The 23,996-nt window shown below is 46.8% G+C and overlaps 1 long non-coding RNA gene across 1 annotated transcript in view; it reads right to left on the bottom strand.

The window, feature by feature from the left end:
• Positions 1-23,996, bottom strand: part of LOC144807858 (uncharacterized) — a 154,197-nt gene that overhangs the window by 92,799 nt on the left and 37,402 nt on the right. The window lies entirely within an intron of this gene.

A 23,996-nucleotide genomic window follows, 5' to 3' on the forward strand; every position in this document is an offset into this window, starting at 1 on the left:
ATTTTTCTGAAGTAAGCGTTTCTTTTTTTCTTAAGTCTTTTGAGGTGCAAAGCAGATGGGACAGATCTCCAGTTACGTTCTGCCTGTCTCATCGCTCGTCTGTCGTCATTCAGAAATCTGTCATACCATGGTTTAGAGATTTTTGAGGAAACATTCTTTAATTGAAGGGGGGCAGCTGCGTTGATAATAGAGGACATCGAATTGAGGTAGTGATCTGTAAGGACCTGTATGTCAACAACGCCAATGGGAGGTAAGAGAGGATTGCGGTTGAGGGAGGGAAGAGAGTTGGGGTTGAGTTTCTTCAGATCTCTCTTCCAGACCTTAGGTCTGGTGGATTGAGAAGGGATGAGCTTCATTTTTTCAGTAATGAAGAAAGTGATAATGAAGTGGTCAGACCAGTCACAGGGTTGGATTGACTCGAGTTGGATAGAGTCAGCTTTGGAGATGATAAGATCCAGGATAGAGCCTTTGTCGTGGGTGGGGCTGTTGCAAATTTGTGTGAGGTCTAGGTCAATGAGGAAGTTTTTAAGACAATTGACTAAAGAGTCGTTGTGGTCGTTCCAATGAAGGTTGAAATCCCCCAGGATAATCTGTGTATGTTGATGTCCAGTGTTTGTTGTGATCAGATCCATGAGGTGCTCAGAAAAGGTGAGGTTGTCTCCTGGAGGATGATAGAGAATATGTAGGGAGCAAACAGGGTTAGTTTCGCTGATGATATCAAGACAAAGGTACTCACAGCAGGAGAATAGAGGTGAACTGACTCTATTGACTGCAAGATTGCTACGGTGAATACACGCAAGCCCACCCCCTGTTTTGCCAAACCTGTCTAGCCTAATGATATGGTAGTTAGGGGGAACTAGATTGTCAATGAGAGGTGAGGAGGAGTCAGATAACCAGGTTTCGGTGAGTATGATCAAGTCTAGGTCATGTGCGATGATGAGGTCTGCAATGTCAGAGGCATGTCTGGGGGCTGATCTGCAGTTCAGAAGAGTGCATTTTAGCCGAGGAGTGAAGAGGGAGGAAGAGGGGTCGGGAGTGAGTGAGACTTTTTTTAGATTATCAGGAACGATACCTCTATCGTTCTGTTTGGAGGACCTGTGGGGATTGAGAGGAATAGTAGGGATGGGAAGATATGTAGGGGCTGCGTGGTTCAGGAGTGCGATATCATATGAGTGTAGGAGAGAGCGTATGTCGTACGAAGAGAGAGTGTTAACACTGCGATGAGGACGGGTATTAGAGTTACGTGAGGGGATAGATGTCCAGTAAGGAGGGTTCTGGTTGCAAGGAGGAGGGGGATGGGTGAGGGGTTTGTAGGGTGACAAAGTTCTAGGGATTAAGGGTTCCTGAGTTGTTTAAAGAATAACTCTTTGAAGGATTGGAGATCATCTTTGATTTGAAGAAGAGTAGTCATAATCTTATCCAAGGTGAAGATTGGAGCAGAAGGGGTGTTGGTGTTGGAGTGACAAGAGGGTTGGGATTGGGGCTGTGTGAAACGGTTAGGAGTGAGATCAGATGAAGGAAAAGGTGGGGAAGGGGGGGTGAAGAATGGAAGGTAGTGCAAATTGAAGGCAAAGGTGTAAGGGAACTGGAAATGGCTAATGAAGGAAGGAGAGGTATGGTGGTTGGAGTATTATTGGGAAGAGAGAGGTCACAACTTGGAGTCAGAGGTGAAACGCCTACTGTGCAGGGTGCGTGAAGGGATTCAGTGGGAGGGGAATGGTTTCTGTTTGGAGCAAGAGAGGGATCGACGCCTGTGCAGGGTTCTTGAGGGGAATCAATGGGAGGGGAATGGTCTCTATTTGGAGCCAGAGGGGGGACGACTACTGTGCAAGGTTCTTGGGGGGTTTCAATAGGAGGGGAATGGTCAACGTTAGGAGCCAGAGACGGGACGACTACTGTATAGAGAGCGTGAACGGAAGTAATACAGGGTAGAGTGAGGACTAAGGTATTGTTATGAGATAGGGGGGCAGTAGGGGGAGGGATGGTGGGGGAGGAGGGACAAGAAGTGAAAGGGGCTCTGGGCATAGTGGGAGGCCTGAGAGATTGTGCAAGAGGTGAATTAGAAGATGAGGTAGAGTAGGTTGGACGCGTGAGAGGGTAAGGGGAGGAAAGTGGGGGGGTGCTGGGAGGTGAGAAAGAGAGGTGATTGAGAATAAGGCTAGGAAAGCTTTCCTCCATTGGGCTCTATGCCTAGTGAAGAAAATTATATCAGTGGTCGTAATTCCATTATGTGGTGTGAAGTAAGGGTCAGCAAAGGGCGTTTCCTGGTGAGATTTAAGAAAGTTGTGTTTGAAGCGTTTGGCAGATTTTTTGGTGAGTTTGGGAGGGTAGATGATTTTGTATGTGTGAGTGCCCATAGGTTCCATATTGAGAGTAGTGACACCGGGATAGAGGGGACAAGAACTGTGTAATAAGGATGCGTAGAAACAGGGGACGGGAGGAGGGAGAGGAGAGGCTTAATCAGAATTTGAATAGAAGGGGAGAGTGATAAGGTAACTAGTAAATAGAGAAGATAGGGTACCTGGACACGGATGGGCGAATCATAAGTAGGAAAACACAGGAGTCGAAGAGGGAATGAGGTCAAAACATAAACAGATCCTTATAAAGAGAATTTCAAAAACACACATGAAATACACAAAAGTCCTGTCTCAGGATAAATGTTAGTGTGGACCCTTTTTTTTTTAATCCAAAGTCCAAGAGGGAAGAGTTCAAATGGTGAAAAGTAGGTTAGAGTAGTTATGTAAGACTTCTGATCTACCGTAGTTAGATGGTAAGCTCGGTTGCTGCAGGGTTCGTGCTATATACTTGAGGTAACCTATTCCAATATGGCCGCTTCATAGAAAAAAAGAGTCTACTAAGGAGCAAAGCAGTCCTATTTCTATTACCATGCATTAGGGTTGTTGGTTGTAGTCTTGTTTTTATTTCCATGGGCTAGTCCTACTTCAGTTACTATGGTTGGTGTGTGGTAAATCTAACTGAGATAAGGTTGACCCATGGTGGGGGATGTGCCTCACTCGTTGTTGGAGTGTCCAGCAATTTTATTCCTTAGACCGCTGTGTCATCCATTTTGAGGTGCCATTGCAGATCAAAAAAATAAAAATAAAGGGGCAGATTTATGATGACTGGCGCATCCCCAGGGATGCGCCAGTCATCCTGCGCCGCTGCTCCGCCACCCATGGTGCGCCGCATTTACAATGCGGCGCACCATGGGGCAAAAACGGCACAGATGCGTGACGCATCTGTGCCGAAAAGGTGGCGCATTGCTGGAGCTGCGTCGCAAGCGCGACGCAGCTCCAGCAAGGCTCGGGGGTGCCCCATCTTCACAATGCTGCGTCAAGACCTACGCCTGCTTCAAGCAGGCGCAGGCTTTTGACGCAGCATTGTCCTGAAAGTGACTGAGTGAAATCTTATAGATTTCACTCAGCCACTTTTGCGAGGCGCACCTGCCCTGGAACGCCCACCCTGCGCCGGAACACCTCCTGATGGCGCAGGGCTTTACAACGTGACGCATCTCCTAGATGCGTCACGTTGTAAATAGGGCGCATTGTTTGCGCCGCCGTTGCGTCAAATAAAGTGACGCACCGGCGGCGCAAGGCCTTCATAAATCTGCCCCAAAGTATCCAGCATCTGTGCAAAATATACTCTCTGCGTCCACTGTGTAGCTTCTACAACGATGTTTGCTCGTTGCCAGTAGAATGCTGACAGTCCAGTGAACTCTCCATTACAAAATCCAGGGAGATGTGTCTGTGCTCCAGGTCGTTGTTGTCCTCACTCTCACAACGTGGGGAGGGGTATTTCAGCCTGATTTGTGTGGGCTTTCCGCGCTGTCCTGCATCGGCCCAAGGGGGGCAGGGCTAAACAACAAACTTATTCCGCGTCTCTCCCGGTCAGGTACTTGTGACGGGGCACAGCCTGGCCTGCCAAAGTGCTCCCAATAGATGCGGTCCCGCCCGTGTAAATAAATCAGCGGGGGCGTGAATGTACCTGCCTCAGACTATTGTTTAATATAGTAGATGTCCAGCCCAGCGGGGGTCCGCTGCAACCTCATAACCTCGAGCTACACGGGGCAATATGGAGAGGTCGCGTCTATTGGGGGCTGGGTATGGTGATCTGGGCGCCGAATGATGCCCTGCGACGAGAGTAGCGCCAAGCCCGGCGCATTAAGGGAACCGCCCAGTACGCATATCATTCTACTGTGATTCCATAGGCAGGGATTAAAAACCAGGTGGTTAAGGAGTATTTTTGTGGGACACTCCACACACCTTGAAAAGTAGCACATGTGGCAGAACTGTTTGTTGACGGATGTGAAGGAGGATTCAAGCCAATTTGTGGCCAAATTTGGAAATCCAGAGGATTTAACTCTTCCCAAAAAAATGGCGAGATCAATGTTATCAAAAGATGAGGAGAGGCCGAGTATGATCAATGCACCGACTTCTTTGCAATCCGCCAGTATGTGCAGGTCACAGAGAATGGACGTAACCACTGATTCTGTGGGCGAAAGACCTTTACAACGCGGCTGTTACACGCGATTCATTTACATCGCAGTCATTACAATGCAAGCCGTTACAACGACTTGCACTGGATGGCGCTCTAAACTAAGGAATAGTATGATTTACTATTCCAACACCTTCCCTACTGTTACACACACTGGAGTTGGGATAGTAAATCATACTATTTCTAAGTCCAGCACCTCTAGTGCAAGTCATTGTAACAACTTGCGTTGTAATAACCGCGATATAACGTACCGCGATGTAAATGATCACGTTGTAACGTCATATATTCGATTCTGTGTTATGGCCACACCCAAAAGAAGCTTGTAGTGAACATAATAGCCTTTCTTCGTTCACAAAAGACCGAAGCCGGTGAAATGCAAGTTTTTCAACGTTTTTTGTCTTGTAAAAAAAGTAAAAGAGAAATCATATACTAGTTATTTGACATCCTCAGGGGACAAAGAAGGTTTTTTTGTCATCAGAGTTTTCAATAGGGATACTTTCCAGGTATGCGGGACCTTGTCGTAGTTAAATGGCTGGTTAAAAACAAGGCTGAATCAGGTAAAACCGATGTACTATCCTTTTAATTCATTTGGCGGGGAAGATATCTTTCGAAGAAATAGTTGAGTTGCCTTTGGTTGCAGACACTGGTCAAGAAGGTTGCATAGTCTTAATTGGAGCTCATGGCTCTTCCATCCACTAGCACACAGTCCCTGCCCCTTTGTTTATCTCACCACTGCAGGCTCTTGCTTTCTCCCTTTGTGATGGGGTTTTCCTCTTTCTCGTCCCATTTCTTTTCCCTTTGAGTTTTCCTTCTCTTGCTCGCGGTCAAAGTCTAAAGAGGTGAGTACCGTAGGCCCCCATCGGCGACCACCGGCTCAAATGAAGCACTGAGTGCGGAGTTCTTTATATCTACTCCTATTTTATTACTTTTGCCTTTAAATGTGCTGCCAGTTTGTCACACATATGCTGAGGAGAATCAATGAAAGGTGTATTTGATATCATAGGGGAAATCTTACAGATAACAAAAAAAGTTCTTTGGATAAATTTGGGTTATTAATAACCCCTGAAATGTAGTAGTAGGTCATTAATAACCCTTGATGTGTAGTAGTAGGGCATTAATAACCCTTGACGTGTAGTAGTAGAGCATTAAAGCCTGTGATGTGTAGTAGTATGGCATTAATAACCCCTGACGTTTAGTAGTAGGGCATTAATAACCCCTGATGTGTAGTAGTAGGGCATTAATAACCCCTGATGTGTAGTAGTAGGGCATTCACAACCCCTGACGTGTAGTAGAAGGTCATTAATAACCCCTGATGTGTAGTAGAAGGGCATTAATGACCCCATATGTTTAGTAGTAGGGCATTAATAACCCCTGACGTGTAGTAGAAGGGCATTAATAACCCTTGATGTTTAGTAGTACGGCATTAACAACCCTTGATGTGTAGTAGTAGAGCATTAATAACCCCTGATGTGTAGTAGTAGCACATTAATAACCCCTGACGTTTAGTAATAGGGCATTAACAACCCTTGATGTGTAGTAGTAGGGCATTCATAACCCCTGACTTGTAGTAGTCTTTACTGCCCCACAAATTCCGGTCTTATAGTTGGACCAGGCCATTTAGTCTCTCTGGCTTCTGTAGAATAACAAACTCTTTTAGAAGAGTTTAGATGAAAAGTATATTAGAGTTTTTTACAGTTTGCACTTTTAGTTTGAATAAAGAGGAGACTTTGTTCTTCTTTTCTGATCTGGTGAGGTGGCTCTTAGTTGCAGTTTTCGACTCAGTGAGTGAGGGGCATGCCCGGATGTCAGTCGCCAGCGAGCTCCAGGGAAGTGGACACAAGAGGTGGATAAACCAGAACATGGGGCCCGATTCACAGAACTAACTTAAGACAAAATCCTAAACTTACTAACATTTTGATATTCACAGAAGTTAGGAGTCATAACTTTAGGACTCCTAAATGCCTTCTGTGAATACCGAAAGTCTTAAAGTTAGGATTTTTCTCAGTTTATGAGTGGTAAAGTTAGGACTCCTAACTTTAGGACTCCTAAACTGAGAAAAATCCTAACTTTAAGACTTTCGGTATTCACAGAAGGCATTTAGGAGTCCTAAAGATAAGAGTCCTAACTTTACTACTCCTAACCTGAGAAAAATCCTAACATTTAAGACATTTGATATTCACAGAAGGCATTTAGGAGTCCTAAAGTTAGGACTCCTAACTTCTGTGAATATCGAAATGAGTAAGTGCCTTCTGTGAATACCAAAATGAGTAAGTGCCTTCTGTGAATACCAAAATGGTAGTAAGTTTAGGATTTTGTCTTAAGTTAGTTCTGTGAATCGGGCCCAGAGAACCTACAGGAGGAGGCTAGTGTGAGTCGAGGAGGTTCAGATTGGGGGGGGGGGGGGTGCTTCAAGACCTCAGCCTGGTAGATGGGCCATTCCATGGGCTGCTTTGTGTACAGGTGTCGATAGTTTGTAAAATGCTTTTAGCTGAAAGCATCAGAGGGTGTGGTAGACTTGGGCTGGCAGTGCACACATCTGTTCCACCTCTGTCCTCTGGCTCACACAGGGGGCTGCTGCACCCCTTGCTCATGCACCTGCGGGCAGTTCTGGATGCAGGTCAAACGGCGGCGCTTGTTTTGTTAGACCTAAGCGCCGCCTTTGACACGGTCTCCCATGAAATTCTCCTGCAGCGGCTGGAGGAGATAGGGGTGACTGGCACTGCACACCAGTGGTTTCGTTCGTTTCTCAGGGATCGTTCCTTCTGTGTGGCGTCCCCGCCCTATCAGTCCAAATGTCATCCTCTGTCTCTTGGGGTTCCGCAGGGTTCCTCGCTGAGTCCCACGTTGTTTAACATCTACGTGAGGCCGCTGGCTGAGGTGGTGAAGCTCTGTGGTATGACCATGGTGTCATACGCAGATGATACCCAGCTAGCGGTCACGATCAGCGGGGACTCTGGGGTGGATGCCCCAAGATTCAGAGAAGGACTTAGGGCGGTGGCTGGTTGGATGACGTCCAACTGTCTCCAACTTAACGCCAAAAAAACGGAGGTGATGGTCTTTGGGAAGCGGACGGACCTTTGGGGAGATACCTGGTGGCCCCCTGAGTTGGGTCCCACCCCCACTCCGGTTGCGGAGATCAAAAATCTTGGTGTCTGGCTGGACCCTTCCCTCAACTTTGTTGGTCACACTAAAAGGACGGCGGCGTGCTGCTTTGGCATCTTGCGCAATCTGCGACCTGCCCTTAAATATTTTGATGCCGCAACCCGTCAACTTGTGGTACAAGCAACGGTTTTGGCTCGGCTGGACTATGCCAGCTCCCTTTTCATAGGGTTAAACCAGGCCGAGCTAACCCGACTTCAAAGAGTGCAGAACGCAGCGGCCAGAGCAATCGTAGGTCTTCCTAGGTTTTGCTCGGCCGGTCCAACCTTGCGAGCCTTGCATTGGTTACCCGTTAGGCAGCGGATCCATTTTAAAGTACTGTGCATATCTTTCAAGATTCTGAAGGGCCTACCGCCTCCCTTACTGTGCCAACTTTTGTGCTCTTACATCCCGGGCCGCACTTTGCGTTCGTTGGACCAAGAACTAGCGGCAGCCCCTCGGTTCAAACTCAGTCGGGCGGGGGGTCGCTCTTTTAGGGTGCGGGCAGCCGCGCTCTGGAACGCTCTCCCCTTGAAACTCCGGACCCTTGGCGACTTGCTTTCCTTCCGCAAGGCCGCTAAAACCCTTCTGTTCTCTGAGTTATGTTAAAATCCATACCCCCATTTTTAAATAATATTTTCTGTTTTCTGTTGTGTTGTGTTCGCCACCTTGTCGGTGCGCCGGGACGCTCCTTCGCTGGAGCAGCCGTGCGCAATACAAATAGCCCTAACATAACATAACAACCTCAGCCCCTGCTTTCCTGTCAAAATCAAATGGTGAAAACCTCCAAGTAGATTATGCCAGGTCAACACCAGGATCAGGGCAACATCATTTGTCCTTTCCATGGTGGCGGGCTCACTCTGAGACAGAAGTCAATTTTTGGGGTTTCTGTAGTCAGCCCTGACCTCTTAGCGCGGCCTAAACAGAACCAACTACTAACCATAAAAGTTGGATGAGAATGTGGCAAAATGACCAGAGCTGCAGACTTTGGAGCTGGGGAACCAGGTTTGAGTCTTGGAGTGGGCTCAACATCCTGTGATTCTAGGCAAATCACTCAATGTCCCCGTGCTTACCATAAATGAATGTGTCCCTAGCTGGTGCTAATGAAAAGCGCTGATGTTGATGATTAAGTGCCGATGCTGAGCACTGAAAAGCACCGGCTCAAATGAAGCACTGCCCACACTACTGATTCAAAGGCCTCATGGACTGGACGTCTGTAACTCCTGGGGGCTTCCTGTTGTGGGCCATGTGCGTTACCATCATTAGTGCCGCTTGTAGCACGGTCGGCCAATGGTGTGAAGGCATTTTGCACCCCAGTTACGGGTGTCTTTTACTATCCGAACAGTGGACATTTTTACTGGTGGTATGGCTGTTCTTATTCGTATTTACAGATACAAATTATCTTCTTAAGCAGGGCAGTTTCTACACATGGTGGTCAGGGGCTGGTGTCTGTCACAGTCAGGCCGGGCCATGGTTCTTGCAGGGCCCTTTACTCCTCCGACTCTGGCGCTTAATTAAAAGCCCCTTGCGCCACTGGGACATCACTTTTAGCCACATAAAAGTGACGCACAGGTGGCGCAAGAGGCTTGTAAATAAGCCCCTCTGTTTGAGCTGAGCCACAAATCTGCTGGCCTGTCAGGTAACACGTCACCTGGAAAGGTGCAAAGATGTGATTACGGTGTAGATAGGGTCTCACTGAAGACACCTATGGGATGTTAACCTCAAGTTGGTATTGGAACCTATTAGCAATGTATACCCCTCCTAAAACTAGAAACACAGGGGCATATTTACAAGCCACTAATGCCACCACAATGTCATTTTTCACAATGTTGTAGTGGTGATAGGGGCTTTGCCTTATTCACAAGACGGCGTTAAGCCACTTCACACGATTTTACGCTGACTTGTAAATAAGGCCCCCTTTTATATAATACTTTTCATGAAAGGGGAGGGCAGTGGGTGTTGTGGTGGGCAGTATTCCTGGAGGTACTATCCCTGTATCGAGCACATCATTATTTCTATACGTATTATTCGCTATATCTAGCACAGTATTTCCATAGGTATTATTCACTGTATTACCACAGTAGCACCATAGGTATTATCCTCTATATGTAGCATATCTTTCCTATGGTTATTGTCCTGGCACTCTGCAGTGTAATAGTTCACTGCTCCAGGTACTCTAGTGTTCAGTGTTACAGTGACTTTTCGCTCCACACCGCAGTATTACAGTGGGTCCTGCTCAATATAGTGCAGTTTTGCATTATGCGGCCTTGTAGTGGCCCTGGCATTCTGCAGTGCAATTCTTCACTGCTCCAGGCACGCCAGTGTTCACTGTTCCAGTGACCTCCCACTCCACATTGCAGTATTTCAGTGGCCATGTTCTCTATAGTGCAGTTTTCCATCGTGCAGCCTTTCAGAGGCCCTGGCACTGTGTAGTGTGATAGTGCGGTGCTCCAGGCACTGTAGTGTTTCGTGTTCCAGTTGCTTCAATCTCCACGTTTTGGTATTACAGTCGGCCATGCTCTATATAGTGCTCTATATGATGCAGTTTTCCATTGTGCAGCCTTCCAGTGACCCTGGCAATCTGTACTGCAGTATTCCACTGCTCTAGTCACTTTAGTGCTCAGCGTTGGACTGGACTGACAATCGATAGTGCAGTATTGCTGTGGGTCATGCAGTCTAATGCAGTGCTCAGCGTTGCACGGTACTCACATTCAATAGTGCAGTATTGCTGAGGGTCATGCAGTCTAATGCAGTGCTCAGCATTGGACTGGACTCACATTCGATGGTGCAGTATTGCTGTGGTCCATGCAGTCTAATGCAGTGCTCAGCATTGGACTGGACTCACATTCAATAGTGCAGTATTGCTGAGGGTCATGCAGTCTAATGCAGTGCTCAGCATTGGACTGGACTCACATTCAATAGTGCAGTATTGCTGAGGGTCATGCAGTCTAATGCAGTGCTCAGCATTGGACTGGACTCACATTCGATGGTGCAGTATTGCTGTGGTCCATGCAGTCTAATGCAGTGTTCAGCGTTGCACGGGACTCACATTCTATAGTGCAGTATTGCTGTGGGTCATGTAGTGTAATGCAGTGCTCAGCGTTCCACTTGACTCACATTCGATAGTGCAGTGTAGCTGTTGGTTACGCAGTCTAATGCAGTGCTCAGCGTTGCACTGGCGGCACATTCGATAGTGCAGTATTGGTGTGGGTCGTGCAGTCTAATGCAGTGCTCCGCATTGCACTGGACTCTCATTCGATAGTGCAGTGTTTCTGTGGGTCATGCAGTCCAATGTAGTGCTCAGAGTTGCACTGGACTCACATTCGATAGTGCAGTATTTCTGTGGGTCATGCAGTCAAATTCAGTGCTCAGCGTTGCACTGGCCTCACATTAGATAGTGCAGTGTTGCTGTGGGCTGTGAAGTCTAATGCAGTGCTCAGCGTTGCACTGGACTCACATTCGATAGTGCAGTGCTCGGCGTTGCGCTGGACTCACATTCGTTAGTGCAGTATTGCTGTGGGTTGTGCACTGTAATGCAGTGCTCAGCGTTGCACTGGACGCCCATTCAATAGTGCAGTATTGCTGTGGATCGTGCAGTGTAATTCAGTGCTCAGCGTTGCACTGGACTCACATTCGATAGTGCAGTATTGCTGTGGGTCATGCAGTCTAATGCAGTGCTCAGCTTTGCACTGGACTCACATTCGATAGTACAGTATTGCTGTGGATCGTGCAGTGTAATTCAGTGCTCAGCGTTGCACTGGACTCACATTCGATAGTGCAGTATTGCTGTGGGTCGTGCAGTGTAATTCAGTGCTCAGCATTGCACCGACTCACATTCATAGTGCAGTATTGCTGTAGGCCTTGCAGTCTAATGTAGTGCTCAGCGTTGCACTGGACTCACATTCATAGTGCAGTATTGATATGGGCCGTGCAGTCTAATGCAGTGCTCAGCGTTGCACTGGACTCACATTTGATAGTACAGTATTGCTGTGTATCGTGCAGTGTAATTCAGTGCTCAGCGTTGCACTGGACTCACATTCGATAGTGCAGTATTGCCGTGGGTCGTGTAGTGTAATGCAGTGCTCAGCGTTGCACTGACTCACATTCATAGTGCAGTATTGCTATGGGCCGTGCAGTCTAATACAGTGCTCAGTGTTGCACTGGACTCACATTCGATAGTGCAGTATTGCTGTGGGTCATGCAGTGTAATGCAGTGCTCAGCGTTGCACTGGACTCACATCCGATAGTGCAGTATTGCCGTGGGTCGTGTAGTGTAATGCAGTGCTCAGCGTTGCACTGACTCACATTTATAGTGCAGTATTGCTATGGACCGTGCAGTCTAATACAGTGCTCAGCGTTGCACTGGACTCACATTCGATAGTGCAGTATTGCTGTGGATCGTGCAGTGTAATTCAGTGCTCAGCGTTGCACTGGACTCACATTCGATAGTGCAGTATTGCTGTGGGTCGTGCAGTGTAATTCAGTGCTCAGCATTGCACTGACTCACATTCATAGTGCAGTATTGCTGTAGGCCTTGCAGTCTAATGTAGTGCTCAGCGTTGCACTGGACTCACATTCATAGTGCAGTATTGCTATGGGCCGTGCAGTCTAATGCAGTGCTCAGCGTTGCACTGGACTCACATTTGATAGTACAGTATTGCTGTGTATCGTGCAGTGTAATTCAGTGCTCAGCGTTGCACTGGACTCACATTCGATAGTGCAGTATTGCCGTGGGTCGTGTAGTGTAATGCAGTGCTCAGCGTTGCACTGACTCACATTTATAGTGCAGTATTGCTATGGGCCGTGCAGTCTAATACAGTGCTCAGCGTTGCACTGGACTCACATTTGATAGTACAGTATTGCTGTGTATCGTGCAGTGTAATTCAGTGCTCAGCGTTGCACTGGACTCACATTCGATAGTGCAGTATTGCCGTGGGTCGTGTAGTGTAATGCAGTGCTCAGCGTTGCACTGACTCACATTTATAGTGCAGTATTGCTATGGGCCGTGCAGTCTAATACAGTGCTCAGCGTTGCACTGGACTCACATTCGATAGTGCAGTATTGCCGTGGGTCGTGTAGTGTAATGCAGTGCTCAGCGTTGCACTGGACTCACATCCGATAGTGCAGTATTGCTGTTGGTGGTGCAGTGTAATGCAGTGCTCAGCGTTGCACTGGACTCACATTCGATAGTGCAGTATTGCTGTGGGTCATGCAGTGTAATGCAGTGCTCAGCGTTGCACTGGACTCACATTCGATAGTGCAGTATTGCTTTGGCCCATACAGTCTAATGCAATGCTCAGCATTGCACTGGACTCACATTCGATAGTGCAGTATTGCTGTGGGTCGTGCAGTCTAATGCAGTGCTCAGCATTGCACTGGACTCGCATTCATAGTGCAGTATTGCTGTGAGTCGTGCAGTCTAATGCAGTGCTCAGTGTTGCACTGGACTCACATCCGATAGTGCAGTATTGCTGTGGGTCGTGCGTTGCACTGGACTCACATTCGATAGTGCAGTATTGCTGTGGGTCGTGCAGTCTAATGCAGGGCTCAGCGTTGCACTGGACTCACATTCGATCTTGCAGTATTGCTGTGGGTTGTGCAGTGTGATGAAGTGCTCAGCATTGCACTGGACTCACATTCGATAGTGCAGTATTGCTGTGGGCTGTGCAGTCTAATGCAGTGCTCAGTGTTCCACTGGACTCACATTCGATAGTGGAGTATTGCTTCGGGTCATGCAGTCTAAAGCAGTGCTCAGCGTTCCCATGGACTCACATTCGATAATGCAGTATTGCTGTGGGGCATGCAGTCTAATGCAATGCTCAGCGTTGCACTGGACCACAGTCGATACTGCAGTATTGCTGTGGATCGTGCAGTGTAATGCAGTGCTCAGCGTTGTACTGGACTCACATTCAATAGTGCAGTATTGCTGCGGGTCATGCAGTCTAATGCAGTGCTCAGAGTTGCATTGGACTCACATCCGATAGTGCAGTATTGCTGCAGGTCGTGCAGTGTAATGCAGTGCTCAGCATTGTACTGGACTCACATTCAATAGTGTGGTATTGCTGCGGGTCGTGCAATCTAATGCAGTGCTCAGCGTTGTACTGGACTCACATTCGATAATGCAGTATTGCTGTGGGTCATGCAGTCCAATGTAGTGCTCAGCGTTGTACTGGACTCACATTCGATAGTGCAGTATTGCTGCGGGCCATGCAGTGTAATACAGTGCTCAGCGTTGGACTGGACTGACAATCGATAGTGCAGTATTGCTGTGGGCCGTGCAGTCTCATGCAGTGCTCAGCGTTGCACTGGCCTTCGATAGTGTAGTATTGCTGTGGGTCGTGCAGTGTAATGCAGTGCTCAGCATTGCACTGGACTCACATTCGATAGTGCAGTATTGCTGCGGGCCATGCAGTCTAATGCAGTGCTCAGCGTTGCACTGGCCTTCGATAGTGCAGTATTGCTGAGGGTCGTGCAGTGTAATGCAGTGCTCAGCGTTGTACTGGTCTCACATTCGATAGTGCAGTATTGCTGTGTGCCGTGCAGTCTAATGCAGTGCTCAGCGTTGCACTGGCCATCGATAGTGCAGTATTGCTGTGGGTCGTGCAGTGTAATGCAGTGCTCAGCGTTGCACTGGACTCACATCCGATAGTGCAGTATTGCTGCGGGCCATGCAGTGTAATGCAGTGCCCAGCGTTGCACTGGACTCACATTCGATAGTGCAGTATTGCTGTGGGTCGTGCAGTGTAATGCAGTGCTCAGCGCTGCACTCGACTCACATTCGATAGTGCAGTATTGCTGCGGGTCGTGCAGTCTAATGCAGTGCTCAGCGTTGCACGGGCCTTCGATAGTGCAGTATTGCTGTGGGTCGTGCAGTGTAATGCAGTGCTCAGTGTTGCACTGGACTCACATTCGATAGTGCAGTATTGCTGCGGGCCATGCAGTGTAATGCAGTGCTCAGCGTTGCACTGGACTCACATTCGATAGTGCAGTATTGCTGCGGGCCATGCAGTGTAATGCAGTGCTCAGCGTTGCACTGGACTCACATTTGATAGTGCAGTATTGCTGTGGATCGTGCAGTGCAATGCAGTGCTCCAGTCTGCCTGGCGCTCTGTAATGCATTACCTATAGATCTCCGAAGTATCACAGTATTGCTGCAGGTCGTGCAGTGTAATGCAGTGCTCAGCGTTGTACTGGACGCACATTCGATAGTGCATTATTGCTGCGGGTCATGCAGTCTAATGCAGTGCTCAGCGTTGTACTGGACTCACATTCGATAGTGCAGTATTGCTGCGGGTCGTACAGTCTAATGCAGTGCTCAGCATTGTACTGGACTCACATTCGATAGTGCGGTATTGCTGCTGGTCGTGCAGTGTAATGCAGTGCTCAGCGTTGTACTGGACTCACATTCGACAGTGCGGTATTGCTGCGGGCCATGCAGTGCTCAGCGTTGCACTGGACTCACATTCGATAGTGCGGTATTGCTGCGGGTCGTGCAGTCTAATGCAGTGCTCAGCGTTGTACTGGACTCTCATTCGATAGTGCAGTTTTGCTGTGGGTCATGCAGTCCAATGTAGTGCTTAGCTGTGTACTGGACTCACATTCGATAGTGCGGTATTGCTGCGGGCCATGCAGTGTAATACAGTGCTCAGCGTTGGACTGGACTGACAATCGATAGTGCAGTATTGCTGTGGGCCGTGCAGTCTAATGCAGTGCTCAGCGTTGCACTGGCCTTCGATAGTGCAGTATTGCTGTGGGTCGTGCAGTGTAATGCAGTGCTCAGCATTGCACTGGACTCACATTAGATAGTGCAGTATTGCTGTGGGTCGTGCAGTGTAATGCAGTGCTCCAGTCTGCCTGGCGCCCTGTAATGCATTACCTATAGATCTTCGAAGTATCACAGATACTAGTTTGCGGTGCGGCTTCTTTCGGGACTTCTTGCCACACTTTAGGGCGGTGTCGCTAGCTGGGGGGGGCACATGCCAGCCCCTGCCCCCCACGCCCGCTCCCTCTGGGGGCCATGACTGGGGCCTCCTGGCTGTGTCTGTCTGTCTTGTCCTCGTCGGCCTGAGGCCTGATTTAAAACACTCCGACATGTCTAGAAAATAAATGTGTTTTTTAAAAGAATTTCCTCTGGAGGCAAAGTTCAGCACGTCCCCGAGGAAACCTGCCAGGATTGAGCCAGGCAGCTGCCCGGTCAGTGACCTCTGACCTCCCACTGCTGAGGCAGGTGTCAGCGGCATTGTTCCCCATCTGCCCCAGAGCGCTGCTGGCTCCCCAAGTTGTCCTTGACATCAAAATATTTAAATCCGTGGAAACAGAGCCCTTTGTTATGCAGTAAGGGGTGGTGCTGGCCTGCATCGCCCCCCGTGCTCGGTGCAAACCTCATTAGCAGGCAGGCCCTGGCCCTTGATATGCAGCCACTGGAATTAAAACAGAATTCGTTTATTTTCCATATTGTATTCTTATCCTAGCAGAGGGCAAATCGGAGCAACGACTTCTGTACAAATGTCTTTCTTTATCCGATTACAGAACATATCCATTTGTAAACAAATGCTTTTAACTTGAAAAACGGATGCTGGACAGCCTCATGTGACTGACTCCACCCCCCCTACCCCTGGCCCTTGCTTCATTTAGACGATTTCAGTCTCAACACTCAAAATTTCCCTATATTTCTGTTTACCTCTCTTCGCATATGTTTTCTTGGTGTACTAATATTAAATGTTCGTTTTATATTTTGTTTATCAGAAAATCACCCAACTTCTTTGCTGTTTCATGTGGGTCTCAGTGCATCACTTTCAGTACACGGACATTTCTGGTCATTCTATTCACAGTGGGCCCGATTCACAGAACTAACTTAGGACAAAATCCTAAACTTACTACCATTTTCGTATTCACAGAAGGCACTTACTCATTTCGGTATTCACAGAAGGCATTTAGGAGTCCTAAAGTTAGGACTCCTAACTTCTGTGAATACCGAAATGAGTAAGTGCCTTCTGTGAATAGCAAAATGGTAGTAAGTTTAGTATTTTGTCTTTAGTTAGTTCTGTGAATCGGGCCCAGTGAGTTTACAAGCTTAGAAATAATAGCTCTGAAGGGTGCCTTGATGTTTCGGTGGAGGGCCCTCTGCAGCAGAAGGAAGAGTGCCTTCCACAGAGCCAGTGACCACCTTCTCCGGCCACCCAAACAGTCATGCGCACTTTGCATTGTAGCAGGGTTTCTGTTCTCCCACAGAACTGTGCACAGAGGATTGGAACCTCGGCGAATTAGGGTGACCCAAAACTCACCTCAGTACCCAACAAACCCCTTACCGAGCTAGCTACAGTGTCTCATTGGTCATAACAAACTCCCAATGTTTAGACAAACCAGAACATGAACTTACAATACCTCAGGTTTCGTGGAACACATGAGCACTCTTTCGTTATACAATCATTTCAAACCAGAACGTGGAGTAAATGAGGACACGTGCACATTTGAAATATTTATTTACTAATGCCGTTTTCTCAGACGCAGTATCTTAGATAATACAAGGAAACATTGTGATGACCTGTCTCTCTGTGTGGTCTGGTTCCATGCTGGAACTTAGAGCTTGGAACCATCTGTCACCAATGTTCTTCTAACATATAAGTTCCATAGTTGTCAGTTGTTAGCTGACTGTTGGTTGGGGCTGAATAAATATTACTTGCTAACCTAATCCTGGGTAAACTCTACTTTGTTACAAACATATTATCAGAAGCAAAGTTATCAGCATAGTTACTAGTCCATAGAAAGCAAATGGTGACAGCATGTTAACATGCTGTAAATGAATAAGGGTTAACAACACTTATTTCTCACCCTCCCTAACTCACATATTATATTAATAGCTAAGAAGGTCTCTTTGTGTTTTAGCAGGGCGGGCCCAGACCTCAAGATCCTAGAATGAAGGGATCACATCAGCATACACCAGCTCTCTCTGCATGCGAACAGCATCAAGTGTGTTTGTGTGCTTTGAGCAAAGCAATATAAAACCCGCCTAAAGCCCAAAGATGGCAGAAGCTGCACTTATGTTATGTCTATGAAGGCGCGAAGATCAGACCTCATAACAATTCTGTATCGTGTTATTCCTAAAGCTTCAGCACTCTCTGTACAGACATAGTTTATTAAGCAAAGCTGATATCAGAGTAATAACATATTATTCTCCTGTAAACCACAACGAACTACTAGGTTGAAAGCTAAATCAACAATTAAGTGTCGTGTGCAGAAGCAGCAAAAGGAAAAATGGCGTTTAAGCATTTAATGAGCCTATGCTAACTTAACACATTATAAAGATATATAGTAGCTATATGACACCCCCCCATGATCCGAGCACGGATAAGATAAGATAAGATAAGGGCAACTTCATGAAATCAGAGTTCAAGAACGATGAACAAAGTTACAATCATATAAAGTGGTGGAAAAGATTACAAAACCAAAAATTCAAAAATGTCAATTGTAGTGGTCAATAGCACTCAAGTCAATAGGACTGGGAGGTGAAAAAAAATGAAATGAAAAAGGTGGTATCATCATAAAACAATAAAGGAGGTTAAGGCAAGACTGAATACGAAAAATATGCAGCAACAGTCTCCAACATGAAATCACCGTCTTCATCTGAAAACAGGTCAGCCATCCAATTTAAAAGCGGGAAAGAACATACATGTTCTCCTAGTACCGGAGCCTCTATCACCATCAGAGGACAACTCGGTGGGTTTTCAAGAAAGCTCAGTGCCAAGAAATCTTGCGCTGCTGCGAGTATGTTCCAAGGACCCATTAGTCCATGCATCGCTGCTAAGGCCATAATCCTCTCGCCAGCACAAACCAACTCGTGAGTAACGATGGGACTCATCAGCTGATTAAAGTCGACGTCAGGAGAAACCGGTCCGCAGAGACACAAATCAATGGCCCAGTCAAAATCACAGCTTAGGCAATGAAACACAGGCTGGACACAGGTGAAGTAGGAAAATCGAAACGATAATCCATATGCCGTGCTAAAAATCGCAAACGGCAGCGTGCCATAATATTCAAGCATCCGGTTGCGAAACAGCGCCAGAAGGGGCTGGGCGGCTTCTTCCACATGTGGGGCATCCATATTTAAGGAAGCAAAGGACCACTAGAACGCCTGCCGCCAGTGCCAGTAATACCGGGAATCCTCCAAACAAACTCGAAAAAATGGAATGGAAGAAAGCAGGGATCACTCCAAATATTTTTTCAAATGAAGTTACAAGACCGCTGCTAACGGTTTTAAAAAAATGCGCCAGCCCAGTTGTGGAGGACGCGTTAAAGATAGAATGTATAATTTCGCCAAAATGCAACGGTAAATCAGTATTTAAAAGGGCCTGAACCTCAGTCCGGGTGTTAGCTATGTGAAGCACGAAAGTTTCCCGAGCCGAACTCAAGGCCACTTCTTTCTGGGACAATAGAGCCCTTAGTCTGCTCATGCCGTTGAACTCTGCTTTCAAGGTTGGGATGCGTGGCCAGATGGAAACATCCCTATTTTCATGTGTGGGTGGGTACAGCACATTTCTGCAGCAAACTACACGCTCAGTCACGGTTACCACATAAGCTACACCTTTAATTAACCCGCAACAATCTTCATTATTTAAAAGTAAATAACTTCCGTTCCCCAGTAAGGTAAAAGTCGGTTAAATTAAAGGGGGCAAAGAGAGAAGAAACATTCATGTAGGTCCATGGCACCTTGCCAGATTTAAGTGTTTGAAGGGTCCATGCAAATTGCATGATAGAACGTAATTGATTCTGACCATGGTACAACACAGATACTTCATCATGCACAATATCCACTACAGAAGACACAATATTATCTAAAGTGTAAATGCGGGATGAAAGCATGTTAATACTATTGTCAACTACTGCAAGCACTTTCTCTAGATTTGCTTGGTCTATAGCTCTAAGTCGTGTCGCTGCCTCAATCTGTGAGGTCTTCCAGATTTCATTGTAAATAGCATATATCCATCTTTTTGATCTACCACTAGCCGGGCCTTTTATGAAATCATTTAAATCGACAGCATTATTCAGTTTTGCAAGATGTAATTTAACTGCAGACAATTTAGAATGTTTAAGCCAACTTTGACATAATTTGCCCACAGAGTAAGTTGTGACAGAATGTTCAGTTTCAAAACGTGGATCAGGTCTGACCTGTGTAAAGCCATCAGACGAACCCAGAAAACGGTGCTGGCATGAATCAGCACTTCTGTGCCACACCAGCCAACCTTTAGGGTCCATACTGGATATGTTAAAGGATGAATTCAGCAATAGGGTCTGTAAGTCCCTAATCGAAAACTGAGGATAATTACTCCAGCCAGAATATTCTTCTAACTCTGGGGTGGTTGGAAAGTTTAATTTTTTAGTAGTAGGCAATCCAAAGCACGTTGTCTGTGAAATAGTGGAATTCAAAAACAACATATGATTCGGGATGAGACATGCACGGTGCAAAGCCTCAGTGCCTTGTACCTGCCAGCTTTTAGAACCCCAAACAGATTTTAGGTCAATAGTTTCCTTCCACAAGTCATAGCCGCCAGCAGCCAGCTGATCAAGAAAGGACTTCGAGTACAATAATTTGGTATCGGTAAGTCTAACCTTGGACATAGGCTTATGTGTCATTTTGAAATAAAAGGACTCGGGATTAGACTGATTGAAGTCAGTAAAATAAGTGTACTTTTTCAAAAAAGTACTTGAACTACCTTGTTTAGGAGCTGGACAATGCTCCCATTGTGTATAATTTACATTATTCCTTCTGGATGTAGTTTTATGCAAGTAGTGATTGCCAAAATGTTGAAAGCAAAACAAATCACCATAATTAGCAGATTCTAAGTACAAATCTTCAGCATCAAAGGCAGCATAGTATTTCAAATCAGAAAACAAAGACTCTACGGCCTGAACATCCCAATCATCAGAACGTATGTTTTGTTTCACCAAATCCCCCATATTAACTCTAAGTACATTAGGGACATTAACAACCTCCGTAGGGCCATGAATTTGAAATCTAACGGCATCCCACACAATCCCATCAAGGACAGGCCAAGCAGTGATGTTAACAAATGTCAAGTCTCTTTTAGGTCTGTGTGCAGAATGCGATGAGGAAAGGGGGGCCAAAGTTCCATTGAGATGTCGAATGCATGTTCTTTCTTTGACATAGTGTCCATTTACCAAGCGGAAAAATAAAACACAAACCCAATTGACATAAAAAGGTAAATTGAAAAAAGCACAAGCCAAATATATGTCCAAGGGGGAATTAAAAAATGTTTTTTAAATAAGCTGGCATAAACTGCAAAACGTGAGGGTTTCTTCGAGGCATTGGAAACAGTGTCAAATGAAAATCTGGATTCCGTGGCCAAACGTGCTTGCAGGTCAGGCATGGACAAGTCAGTGGGGTAAGTATAGTCTATTTCATCATGGTCTGTACCGGGCAAAGTACTTAATAAAGGACCGGAAAGTGCAGGTAATTCGATGGCCACTTCAGTTTCATGATTAGAAGCAGTGGGCAAAACCGAATTTCTCACAATGGAAGGACAAGAAACCGCCGGTGTCATGCTAAGAAGAATCGGCCACTCTGTGTATCTTGACATTGTCAATTGAGATAAACCTGTTTTCCTTACGACCAGGAAGTGGTGGTAAAATGACTGTTCTTGTGCCCTTCACTCCAAGGACTGGAACCGGTGCTCGATAGGAAGGACCAAATTCTTTTTTGTTATCGATCTTCTCTCGAACCAGTTCTCCAACTTGGGGGTAGCCAGCCGACTACCGGGATCTGCAAAGCAACATCCGATGTGGAGGGCAAATGTTCCTTCGCAAGACTGTCTCTGGTCTTTTGTAGATCCTGTAAAACATTACAATGTTCATCTACGTCAAAGGTTGTGGCGCGAGCCACGCAGTCTAGACCGTCAAGGTTAGGGACGTACATCTTGATGCCAAAGAGCATTTCGTATGGGGTCCGCCCACCCAGAGACCTTCTAGGGAGATTATTAAGAGCACGCTGCACGCCATTGAGGTGGGCCAGCCAGTTTCTGCCAGTGCCTATAACTCGAGCTGTCAAAGATTGCTTTAAATCACGGTTCATTCGTTCCACTACACTATTACCCTCAGGTCCGTAGGGAGACGAAAACTTGACTTGGACCCCCATCGAAGTCATGGCATCCTTATACGCCTTGAGGCGAAAGCCGGACCCTGATCCGAATGGAAGGTACCACAGGCAAAAATCCCTACAAAGACACGCAAATCTCTAATGACAGTCCGTGAATCAGCGCTGCGATGGGGCCATACCCACACAAAGCGTGTGCATGAATCAACTGCTACTAAGATGTACTTATACGCAGTATCAGAGGAAAAAGGACCGCAGTGATCTAAATAAATACAACCTAGTGGTTTATTAGAAATGTACAACTGTGTCTGTGGCGGACGCGCAGCAGTCGAAGGTTTAATCTGCTGGCAAATGTCACAAAGAAGGACATAATCACGCGTCTGTTTGTACAGTCCCCGCCACCAGAAACGTTGTTGTAATTGAGTTACAGTGGCCGTGACTCCCGCATGCGCACGATAAGAGTAGTCACACTAGGATCAGCGTACTCCAACGCTAGTAAGAGTGCACGAAGCTCTGCCAATTGTGCGGTGCAGTCCCCTAGCGGCTGCGTGTGAACTGCATGGGACTGGAACTCATCGTTCACCATGGCACCGACCAAAATGACGCATGCGGAAACGTAGGCGTGTTTAGAGCCATGCGCAACCTGCGCCGAACCATCAGTGTAAATGATGCAATGGAAGTCCTCCAAAGGTCGCATAGCCAGAGGAGCAGGATGAACAAATTCATACTGCAAGTGCTCTTGCGACCGCAATGAGGCGTCAAAAATAAACGCGACATCCGAGGACGCCAAGGACGCAGCCCACTGAATCCACCGAGGGTGCAAATCTTTTGAATTCGGTACACTGGCTTTCGTGACTGCCTCCAATGGAAGTCCTCCAAAGGTCGCATAGCCAGAGGAGCAGGATGAACAAATTCATACTGCAAGTGCTCTTGCGACCGCAATTAGGCGTCAAAAATAAACGCGACATCCGAGGACGCCAAGGACGCAGCCCACTGAATCCACCGAGGGTGCAAATCTTTTGAATTCGGTACACTGGCTTTCGTGACTGCCTCCAAATGAGGACAGGGTGTTACAACCAACATACGTTTCCCCTGTGACAGAGCTCGTTCCTTAAGAATCGCCATCTGCTCAGCTGTTAAAACCTTTTCCACAGTGGGAAATCGCATGTGACTTGTAAGCAATAGGTACTGTGTCTCCTTCATTAAAAGTGAGATACGTGAAACCCACGATCCCAGGAATTACTCTAATTACCAGGTTGGTGTGGTTATCACGAGTCAGTAAAAATTTAGAAGCGAGCAGATCACCCTGCAAAGATTGCAAGACGGCCGAGTGCTCAGGCAGCCAGCATGATTTAGAAAAGGTTGGTTGTATCAAAGCATACAAAGGCTTGATACGCTGGGCATATTCCGGAATGTATGTCCTCCCGAAATTTAAAAAGCCCAGTAATGACTGTAATTTTTTCAGCGTTGTTGGAGCGCGCAACTGGGCGCATTTCTCCAAGAAGTGAGGAGCCAAACCTCTACCTACATTGTTGAGCTCATAGCCCAGGAACAACACTGTGTACTCAGCAATGTGCGATTTTGCAAAATTAAATTTGTAACCCATGTCTGCAGAGGTACAAATTATCGAATTTACACGACACAGATGCTCCCAAATTTCGTCGTCTGTGAGATATATGTCATCCACGTACGAGCAAGCATCTGGGTCGATTCTCTCCAAAAGAGAGACTATGCGTGCGGTAAATATACCAGGACTATTCTTATAGCCCATTGGGAGACGCCGGAATTGTTTTTGGACCCCAGCACATGTAAAACTGGTCCATTGGGAGCTTAAGCTATCCAATCTGTGGGCATAAAAACCATTGGAAATGTCAAGCGTTGTTTTAAAACGCTTACGCACAAGACTATCCACCAGGGCAGAGGCGTGAGTATTCTGTACTGCACAGTTACGGCAATGCGAGTTCAAATGCCGGTAATCCAATACCAGCGATACGATCCGTCAGGCTTGGTTACAGTAAAAAGAGGATTATTCATTGGTGACACACACGTTTCAATAACTCCCTGATATTCCAATTGGTCAAGGATTTCCGCGACGGAAGCTTTAGCTTCAAGCCGGATGGGATATTGAGGTTGAGGCTGCGGCTGAGACCGTAAGGGAATTTCGTGGCACGGGGACAATTTATCCCAACCACATTGATTACGGTACAGAGCCGGTGCGAGTGCCCGAGCCCACTCTTCTGCAAAATGCTGCGCATGC

This window comes from Lissotriton helveticus, chromosome 1_2, assembly GCF_964261635.1.
Source record: "Lissotriton helveticus chromosome 1_2, aLisHel1.1, whole genome shotgun sequence".
Taxonomy (NCBI): Eukaryota; Metazoa; Chordata; class Amphibia; order Caudata; family Salamandridae; genus Lissotriton; species Lissotriton helveticus.